Genomic DNA, 9719 nt, shown 5'->3' on the forward strand with positions numbered 1-9719 from the left:
TAGAAGTTACGTATTGCTGAAGAAGGCAAACCTCAAAAACAGATCATCAAGAAGCGTGTATCAAAAAGAAAGCGAAAGAAGGAGCAGGTTACCGAAATCGTCACAGTCCAAGAAGACGATCAGCCTCTGACTACCGTTACTGTTAATGAACCGTTCCGTTGCTAAGTTTCTGAATTCAAACCAGCAGCTATTGAACCTCCAGAAGCCATCGTTCAAGAGCTTCCTGAAGAGACAAGGTGACTGCATTACCGAAGAAGGCAAACCTAAGAAACAGATCACCAAAAGCGTCATCAAAAGAAAGCCGGAAAGAAGAGCAGGTTACGAAATCGTCACAGTCCAAGAAGACGATCATGCCTCAAACTACGTCACTGTTACTGAACTGAGTTGCCGTTTGAAGAAGTTCTGAATTCAAACAGCTATTGAACCTCAAGAAGCCATCGTTCAAGAGCTTCCTGAAGAGATCAAGGTGATCAGTTACCGAAGGCAAACCTAAGAACAGATCACCAAAAGCGTGTCATCAAAAGAAAGCGGAAAGAAAGAGCAGGTTACGAAATCGTCACAGTCCAAGAAGACGATCAGCTGCTCTGACTCACCGTCACTGATATGAATCCGAGTTGCCGTTTGAAGAAGCCACAACAAACCAGCGACTGTTGACCTCAAAGCCATCGTTCAAGAGCTTCCTGAAGAGATCAAGGTGACTGAAGTCAATACCAAAGCAAACCTAAGAAACAGATCACAAGAAGCGGTCTATCAAAAAGAAAGCGGAAAGAAGAGAGGTACGAAATCGTCACAGTCCAAGAAGACGATCAGCTGCCTCGACTACCGTTACTGTTACTGAATCCGAGGCCTTGAAGAAGTTTCTGAATCTAAACCAGCAGCTATTGAACCTCAAGAAGCCATCGTTCAAGAGCTTCCTGAAGAGACTGGTGACTGTCATTACCGAAGAAGGCAAACCTAAGAAACAGATCATCAAGAAGCGTGTTATCAAAAGAAAGCGAAAGAAGGAGCAGGTTACCGAAATCGTCACAGTCCAAGAAGACGATCAGCTGTCGATCATCACTTGAATCCGAGTTGCTCTTGAAGAAGACTGAATTCAAACCAGCGAGTTGACCTCAAGAAGCCATCCAAGAGCTTCCTGAGAGATCAAGGTGACTGAAGTCATTACCGAAGAAGGCAAACCTAAGAAACAGATCATCAAGAAGCGTGTTATCAAAAGAAAGCCGAAAGAAGGAGCAGGTTACGAAATCGTCACAGTCCAAGAAGACGATCAGCTGTCTGACTACCGTCACTGTTACTAACTGAGTTGCCGTTTGAAGAAGTACTGAATTCAAACCAGCGACTGTTGAACCTCAAGAAGCCACGTTCAAGAGCTTCCTGAAGAGATCAAGGGACTGAAGCATTACGAAGAAGGCAAACCTAAGAAACAGATCACAAAAGGCTATCAAAAAGAAAGCCGGAAAGAAAGAGCAGGTTACAATCGTCACAGTCCAAGAAGACGATCACGTCTGACTACCGTCACTGTTACTGAACTGAGTTGTTGCCTAGTTCTGAATTCAAACAGCGACTGTTGAACCTCAAGAAGCCATCGTTCAAGAGCTTCCTGAGAGACAAGGTGACTGAAGTCATTACCAAACCTAAGAAAAACAGATCATCGTACAAGCAGAAGCGGAAAGAAGGAGCAGGTTACCGAAAGTCACAGTCCAAGAAGACGATCAGCTGTCGACCACCGTCACTGTTACTGAACTGAGGTTGCCAGTTTAAGACTGACAAACCAGCGATGTTGACTCAAGCATTGTTCAAGAGCTTCCTGAAGAGACAAGGTGACTGAAGTCATTACCGAAGAAGGCAAACCAAGAAACAGATCATCAAGAAGCGTGTTATCAAAAGAAAGCCGGAAAGAAGGAGCAGGTTACCGAAATCGTCACAGTCCAAGAAGACGATCAGCTGTCGATCACTGTAACTGAATCCGAGTTGCTCTTGAAGACTGAATTCAAACCAGCGATGTTGACCCCAAGCCATCGTTCAAGAGCTTCCTGAAGAGATCAAGGTGACTGAAGTCATTACCGAAGAAGGCAAACCTAAGACAGATCATCAAGAACGTGTTATCAAAAGAAAGCGAAAGAAAGAGCAGGTTACGAAATCGTCAGTCCAAGAAGACGATCATGCCTCTGACATACGTCACTGTTACTGAACTGAGTTGCCGTTTGAAGAAGTTTCTGAATTCAAACCAGGACTGTTGAACCTCAAGAGCATCGTCGCTTCTGAAGAGATCAAGACTGAAGTCATTACCGAAGAAGGCAAACCTAAGAAACAGATCACAGAAGCGTGTTATCAAAAGAAAGAAAGAAGGAGAGGTTACCGAAATCGTCACAGTCCAAGAAGACGATCAGCTGCCTCACTACCGTCACTGTTACTGAATCCGAGCCGTTTGAAGAAGTTTCTGAATTCAAACCAGCAGCTTTGAACCTCAAGAAGCCATCGTTCAAGAGCTTCGAAGAGACTGCGTGACTGAAGTTCTACCGAAGAAGGCAAACCTAAGAAACAGATCACCAAGAAGCGTGCATCAAAAGAAAGCCGGAAGAAGGAGGAAAGTCAATGAACTGCAGAGAGATCAGCTGCCTCTGACCACGTCACTGTTACTGAACTGAGTTGCTTGGAAGTTTCTGAATTCAAACCAGCAGCTTTGCTCAAGAAGCCATCGTTCAAGAGCTTCCTGAAGAGATCAAGGTGACTGAAGTCATTACCGAAGAAGGCAAACCTAAGAACAGAGTCACTCAAGAAGCGTGTTATCAAAAAGAAAGCTGGAAAGAAAGAGCAGGTTACGAAATCGTCACAGTCCAAGAAGACGATCAGCTGCCTCGACTACCGTCACTGTTACTGAACTGAATTGCCGTTTGAAGAGAGTTTGAATTCAAACCAGCAGCTTTGAACCTCAAGAAGCCATCGTTCAAGAGCTTCCTGAAGAGATCAAGGTGACAGTCATTACCGAAGAAGGCAAACCTAAAAAAAGATCACAAGAAGCGTGTATCAAAAGCGCGGAAAGAAGGAGCAGGTTACCGAAATCGTCACAGTCCAAGAAGACGATCAGCTGCCTCGACTACCGTACTGTTATGAACTGAATGCCGTTTGAAGAAGTTTCTGAATTCAAACCAGCAGCTTTGAACCTCAGAAGCCATCGTTCAAGAGCTTCCTGAAGAGATCAAGGTGACGAAGTCATTACCGAAGAAGGCAAACCTAAGAAACAGATCACCAAAAAGCGTGTCATCAAAAGAAAGCTGAAAGAAAGAGCAGGTTACGAAATCGTCACAGTCCAAGAAGACGATCAGCTGCCCAAACTACGTACTGTTACTGAATCGAGTTGCTCTTGAAGAAGTTTCTGAATTCAAACCAGCACTTTGAACCTCAAACCTCGTTCAAGAGCTTCCTGAAGAGATCAAGGTGACTGAAGTCATTACCGAAGAAGGCAAACCTAAGAAACAGATCACCAAAAAGCGTGTCATCAAAAAGAAAGCGGAAGAAGAGCAGGTTACCGAAATCGTCACAGTCCAAGAAGACGATCAGTGCCGACTACCGTCACTGTTACTGAATCCGAGTTGCCGTTTGAAGTTACTGAATTCAAACCAGACTGTTGAACCTCAGAAGCATCGTTCAAGAGCTTCCTGAAGAGATCAAGGTGACTGAATCATTACGAGAAGGCAAACCTAAGAAACAGATCACCAAGAAGTGTATCAAAAGAAAGCGGAAAGAAGAGCAGGTTACGAAATCGTCACAGTCCAAGAAGACGATCAGCTGCCCCTGACTACGTTACTCTTGAATCCGAGTTGCCTTTGAAGAAGTTTTGAATTCAAACCAGCAGCTATTGAACCTCAAGAAGCATCGTTCAAGAGCTCCTGAAGAGATCAAGGTGACTGAAGTCATTACCGAAGAAGGCAAACCTAAGAAACAGATCACAAGAAGCGTGTCATCAAAAGAAAAGCCGAAGAAGGAGCAGGTTACCGAAATCGTCACAGTCCAAGAAGACGATCAGCTGCCTCAGACTACGTCACTGTTACTGAATCCGAGTTGCCGTTTGAAGAAGACTGAATTCAAACCAGCGAGTTGAACCTCAAGAAGCCATCGTTCAAGAGCTTCCTGAAGAGATCAAGGTGACTAGCATTCAAGAAGGCAAACCTAAGAAACAGATCACAAGAAGCGTGTATCAAAAGAAAGCTGAAGAAGGAGCAGGTTACCGAAATCTCACAGTCCAAGAAGACGATCATGTCTGACTACGTCACTGTTACTGAATCGAGTTGCCGTTTGAAGAAGTATCGAATTCAAACCAGCGACTGTTGAACCTCAAGAAGCATCGTTCAAGAGCTCTGAAGAGACAAGGGACTGAAGTCATTACCGAAGAAGGCAAACCTAAGAAACAGATCACCAAAAGCGTGTCATCAAAAGAAAGCCGGAAAGAAAGAGCAGGTTACCGAATCGTCACAGTCCAAGAAGACGATCAGCTGCCTCGACTACCGTCACTGTTACTGAATCCGAGTTGCGTTTGAAGAAGACTGAATTCAAACCAGCGACTGTTGAACCTCAAGAAGCATCGTTCAAGAGCTTCCTGAGAGATCAAGGTGACAAGTCATTACCGAAGAAGGCAAACCCAAGAAATAGATCATCAAAAAGTGTTAGAAATCGTCGCAGTCCAAGAAGACGATCAGCTGCCTCGACTACGTCACTGTTACTGAATCTCGATGCCGTTTGAAGAAGTTTCTGAATTCAAACCAGCGACTGTTGAACCTCAAGAGCTCGTTCAAGAGCCTGAAGAGACAGGTGACTGAATCTACGAAGAAGGCAAACCTAAGAAACAGATCACAAGCGTGTATCAAAAGAAAGCGAAGAAGGAGCAGGTTACCGAAATCGTCACAGTCCAAGAAGACGATCAGCCACTGACACGTCACTGTTACTGAACTGAGTTGTTGCTTGAAGAAGCTGAATTCAAACCAGCGACTGTTGAACCTCAAGAAGCCAGTTCAAGAGCTTCCTGAAGAGATCAAGGGATCAGAAGTCATTACCGAAGAAGGCAAACCTAAGAAACAGATCACCAAGAAGCGTGTATCAAAAGAAAGCTGAAAGAAGGAGCAGGTTACCGAAATCGTCACAGTCCAAGAAGACGATCAGCGCTCTCGACTACCGTCACTGTTACTGAACTGAGTTGTTGCTGAAGAAGCACTGAATCTAAACCAGCGACTGTTGACCTCAAGAAGATCGTTCAAGAGCTTCCTGAAGAGATCTGGGACTGAAGTCATTACCGAAGAAGGCAAACCTAAGAAACAGATCACCAAGAAGCGTGTCATCAAAAGAAAGCGGAAGAAAGAGCAGGTTACCGAAATCGTCACAGTCCAAGAAGACGATCAGCTGCCTCAGACTACCGCCTACTACTGAATCCGAGTTGCTCTTAAGTTCTGAATTCAAACCAGCGACTGTGAACCTCAAGAAGCCATCGTTCAAGAGCTTCCTGAAGAGATCAAGGTGACTGTCATTACGAAGAAGGCAAACCTAAGAAACAGATACCAAGAAGCGTGTCATCAAAAGAAAGCTGAAAGAAAGAGCAGGTTACCGAAATTGTCACAGTCCAAGAAGACGATAGGCTCGACTACGTCACTGTTACTGAACTGAGTTGCCGTTTGAAGAAGTTTCTGAATTCAAACCAGCGACTGTTGAACCTCAAGAAGCATCGTTCAAGAGCTTCCTGAAGAGATCAAGGTGACCGAAATCATTACCAAGAAGGCAAACCTAAGAAACAGATCACCAAGAAGCGTGTCATCAAAAAGAAAGCTGAAAGAAGGAGCAGGTTACCGAAATCGTCACAGTCCAAGAAGACGATCAGCTGCCTCGACTACCGTCACTGTTACTGAACTGAGTTGCCGTTTGAAGAAGTTTCTAACTAAACCAGCAGCTATTGAACCTCAAGAAGCCATCGTTCAAGAGCTTCCTGAAGAGATCAAGGTGACCGAAGTCATTACGAAGAAGGCAAACCTAAGAAAGATCACCAAGAAGCGTGTCAGAAAGCCGGAAAGAAGGAGCAAGCACGAAATCGTCACAGTCCAAGAAGACGATCAGCTGCCTCGACTAACGTCACTGTTACTGAACTGAATTGCCGTTTGAAGAAGTTTCTGAATTCAAACAGAGACTTTGAACCTCAAGAGCCATCGTTCAAGAGCTTCCTGAAGAGATAAGGTGACGAAGTCATTACCGAAGAAGGCAAACCTAAAAACAGATCACCAAGAAGCGTGTCATCAAAAGAAATCCGGAAAGAAGAGCAGGTTACCGAAATCGTCACAGTCCAAGAAGACGATCAGCTGCCCCAGACTACCGTTACTGTTACTGAATCCGAGGCCTTTGAAGAAGTTTCTGAATTCAAACCAGCAGCTATTGAACCTCAAGAAGCCATCGTTCAAGAGCTTCCTGAAGAGATCAAGGTGATGCGTCATTACCGAAGAAGGCAAACCTAAGAAACAGATCACCAAGAAGCGTGTCATCAAAAAGAAACCGAAAGAAGGAGCAGGTTACCGAAATCGTCACAGTCCAAGAAGACGATCATGCCTCGACTACCGTCACATTGAACTGAGTGCTGCTTGAAGAAGTTTGAATTCAAACCAGCAGCAGCTATTGAACCTCAAGCCATCGTTCAAGAGCTTCCTGAAGAGATCAAGGTGACAGTCATTACCGAGAAGGCAAACCTAAGATCACCAAGAAGCGTCATCAAAAAGAAACCGAAAGAAGAGCAGGTTACCGAAATCGTCACAGTCCAAGAAGACGATCAGCTTCGATACACGTCACTGTTACTGAACTGAGTGCTGCTTGAAGAAGTTTTGAATCAAACCAGCGACTGTTGAACCTCAAGAACATCGTTCAAGAGCTTCCTGAAGAGATTAAGGTGACGAAGTCATTACCGAAGAAGGCAAACCAAAAACAGATCACCAAGAAGCGTGTCATCAAAAGAAATGAGAAGGAGCAGGTTACGAAATCGTCACAGTCCAAGAAGACGATCATGCCCCAGACTACGTCATGTACTGAATCGAGCGTTCTTGAAGAGTTTGAATTCAAACCAGCAGCTATTGAACCTCAAGAAGCTATCCAAGAGCCTGAAGAGATCAAGGTGACCGAAGTCTACCGAAGAAGGCAAACCTAAGAAACAGATCACCAAGAAGCGTCATACAAAAGAAAGCCGGAAGAAAGAGCAGTTACCGAATCGTCAAGTCCAAGAAGACGATCAGCTGCCTCAGACTACCGTCACTGTTACTGAATCCGAGTTGCCGTTTGAGAAGTTCTGAATTAACCAGCGACTTGAACCTCAAGAAGCCATCGTTCAAGAGCTTCCTGAAGAGATCAAGGTGACCGAAGTCAATACCGAAGAAGGCAAACCTAAGAAACAGATCACAAGAAACGTGTCATCAAAAAGAAAGCCGGAAGAAGGAGCAGGTTACGAAATCGTCACAGTCCAAGAAGACGATCAGCTGCCTCAGACTACCGTCACTGCTTGAACTGAGAGTTGCCGTTTGAAGAAGTTTCTGAATTCAAACCAGCAGCTATTGAACCTCAAGAAGCATCGTCTAAGAGCTTCCTGAAGAGATCAAGGTGACTGAAGTTATTAACGAAGAAGGCAAACCAAGAAACAGATCACCAAGAAGCGTGTCATCAAAAGAAAGCTGGAAGAAGGAGCAGGTTACCGAAATCGTCACAGTCCAAGAAGACGATCAGCTGCCTCAGACTACCGTCACTGTTACATGAATCCGAGTTGCCGTTTGAAGAAGTACTGAATTCAAACCAGCGATGTTGAACTCAAGAAGCCATCGTTCAAGAGCTTCCTGAAGAGATCAAGTGACTGAAGTCATTACGAAGAAGGCAAACCTAAGAAACAGATCACCAAGAAGCGTGTCATCAAAAGAAAGCTGGGAAGAAGGAGCAGGTTACGAAATCGTCAAGTCCAAGAAGACGATCAGCTGCCCCAGACTACTGATCAACTGTTAGTTGATTCCATTACCGAAGAAGGCAAACCTAAGAAACAGATCACCAAGAAGCGTGTCATCAAAAGAAAGCTGGAAGAAGAGCAGGTTACCGAAATCGTCACAGTCCAAGAAGACGATCAGCTGCCCCAGACTACCGTCACTGTTACTGAATCCGAGTTGCTTTGAAGAAGTCTGAATTCAAACCAGCGACTGTTGAACCTCAAGAAGCCATCGTTCAAGAGCTTCCTGAAGAGATCAAGGTGACTGAAGTCATTACGAAGAAGGCAAACCTAAGAAACAGATCACCAAGAAGCGTGTCATCAAAAGAAAGCTGGAAGAAGGAGCAGGTTACCGAAATCGTCACAGTCCAAGAAGACGATCAGCTGCCTCAGACTACCGTCACTGTTACTGAATCCGAGTTGCCGTTTGAAGAAGTCTGAATTCAAACCAGCGAGTTGAACCTCAAGAAGCCATCGTTCAAGAGCTTCCTGAAGAGATCAAGGATAGTCATTACGAAGAAGGCAAACCTAAGAAACAGATCACCAAGAAGCGTGTCATCAAAAGAAAGCTGGAAGAAGAGCAGGTTATCGAAATCGTCACAGTCCAAGAAGACGATCAGCTGCCCCAGACTACGTCACTGTTATGAATCCGAGTTGCCGTTTGAAGAAGTTCTGAATTCAAACCAGCGATTTGAACCTCAAGAAGCCATCGTTCAAGAGCTTCCTGAAGAGATCAAGGTGACTGAAGTCATTACCGAAGAAGGCAAACCTAAAAAACAGATCACCAAGAAGCGTGTCATCAAAAGAAAGCCGAAAGAAAGAGCAGGTTACCGAAATCGTCACAGTCCAAGAAGACGATCAGCTCTCAGACTACCGTCACTGTTACTGAATCCGAGTTGCCGTTTGAAGAAGTTCTGAATTCAAACCAGCACTGTTGAACCTCAAGAAGCCATCGTTCAAGAGCTTCCTGAAGAGATCAAGGTGATCCCCAGGGAAGTCGAGACGATTTCCAAATCGAAAATTGCCTAGACCGGCACCGGGAATCGAACCCAGCCACCCTCAACACGCTTTGTAGCCGGGCATCGTACCACACGGCTAAGGAGAGTGCACGTACATGTTCATGATAGAATTAAAGGGCGAAAGTGTAGAATTGATAGTAGATTGAATATTGCCTTCCGCTCGCTTTCAAATCAACTTCTATAAAAACATTCTTCATGAATGCCGTATCCTAACGGAACAATCAATTCTATACTTTCGCCTCTAATTCTATCACGAACATGTACGTCTAAGATTGAAAGATGGTATTAGCATTTCCATATCATTGTAAATCGTTTAACTTCTCGTAGAAGTAATACACTCTAGTGTACTAATATCCGTTTTATTACCCTCAGCAGATAGATATATTTAAAAGCCTTCGAGTAAGTGCTAATTTGTATGGTCAAAGCTCATTTCAATCGTGTGATAATCAAATCAAGGAAAAAACACCCGAAGTGCTGAGCACTACTGAACTAAACCAATCGTAATCCTGGAGAAGATGAAGTTTATTTAAAGCATTTCATTTTGTTCAGAAAAAAAAGTACATTATTCCAACTAGTTCCACTTGTTTGAATGCATCTACATCTACAATATTGTCACATTCAACCAGCGGATACCAGATTTTCTTTCAATTCTGTTCTATAAAAACATTCGGAATCTTCTTCAATGTCGCTTGCTTGTGATACCTACTCATTAT

General features: G+C 44.2%; 1 pseudogene; it reads right to left on the reverse strand.

Moving 5' to 3' along the window:
* The window catches only part of LOC134208996 (titin-like), a 45672-nt pseudogene extending 45320 nt beyond the window's left edge, over positions 1–352 (reverse strand).
* Positions 353–9719: the final 9367 nt, after the last annotated feature.

This window comes from Armigeres subalbatus, chromosome 2, assembly GCF_024139115.2.
Source record: "Armigeres subalbatus isolate Guangzhou_Male chromosome 2, GZ_Asu_2, whole genome shotgun sequence".
In the NCBI taxonomy this organism is placed as follows: domain Eukaryota; kingdom Metazoa; phylum Arthropoda; class Insecta; order Diptera; family Culicidae; genus Armigeres; species Armigeres subalbatus.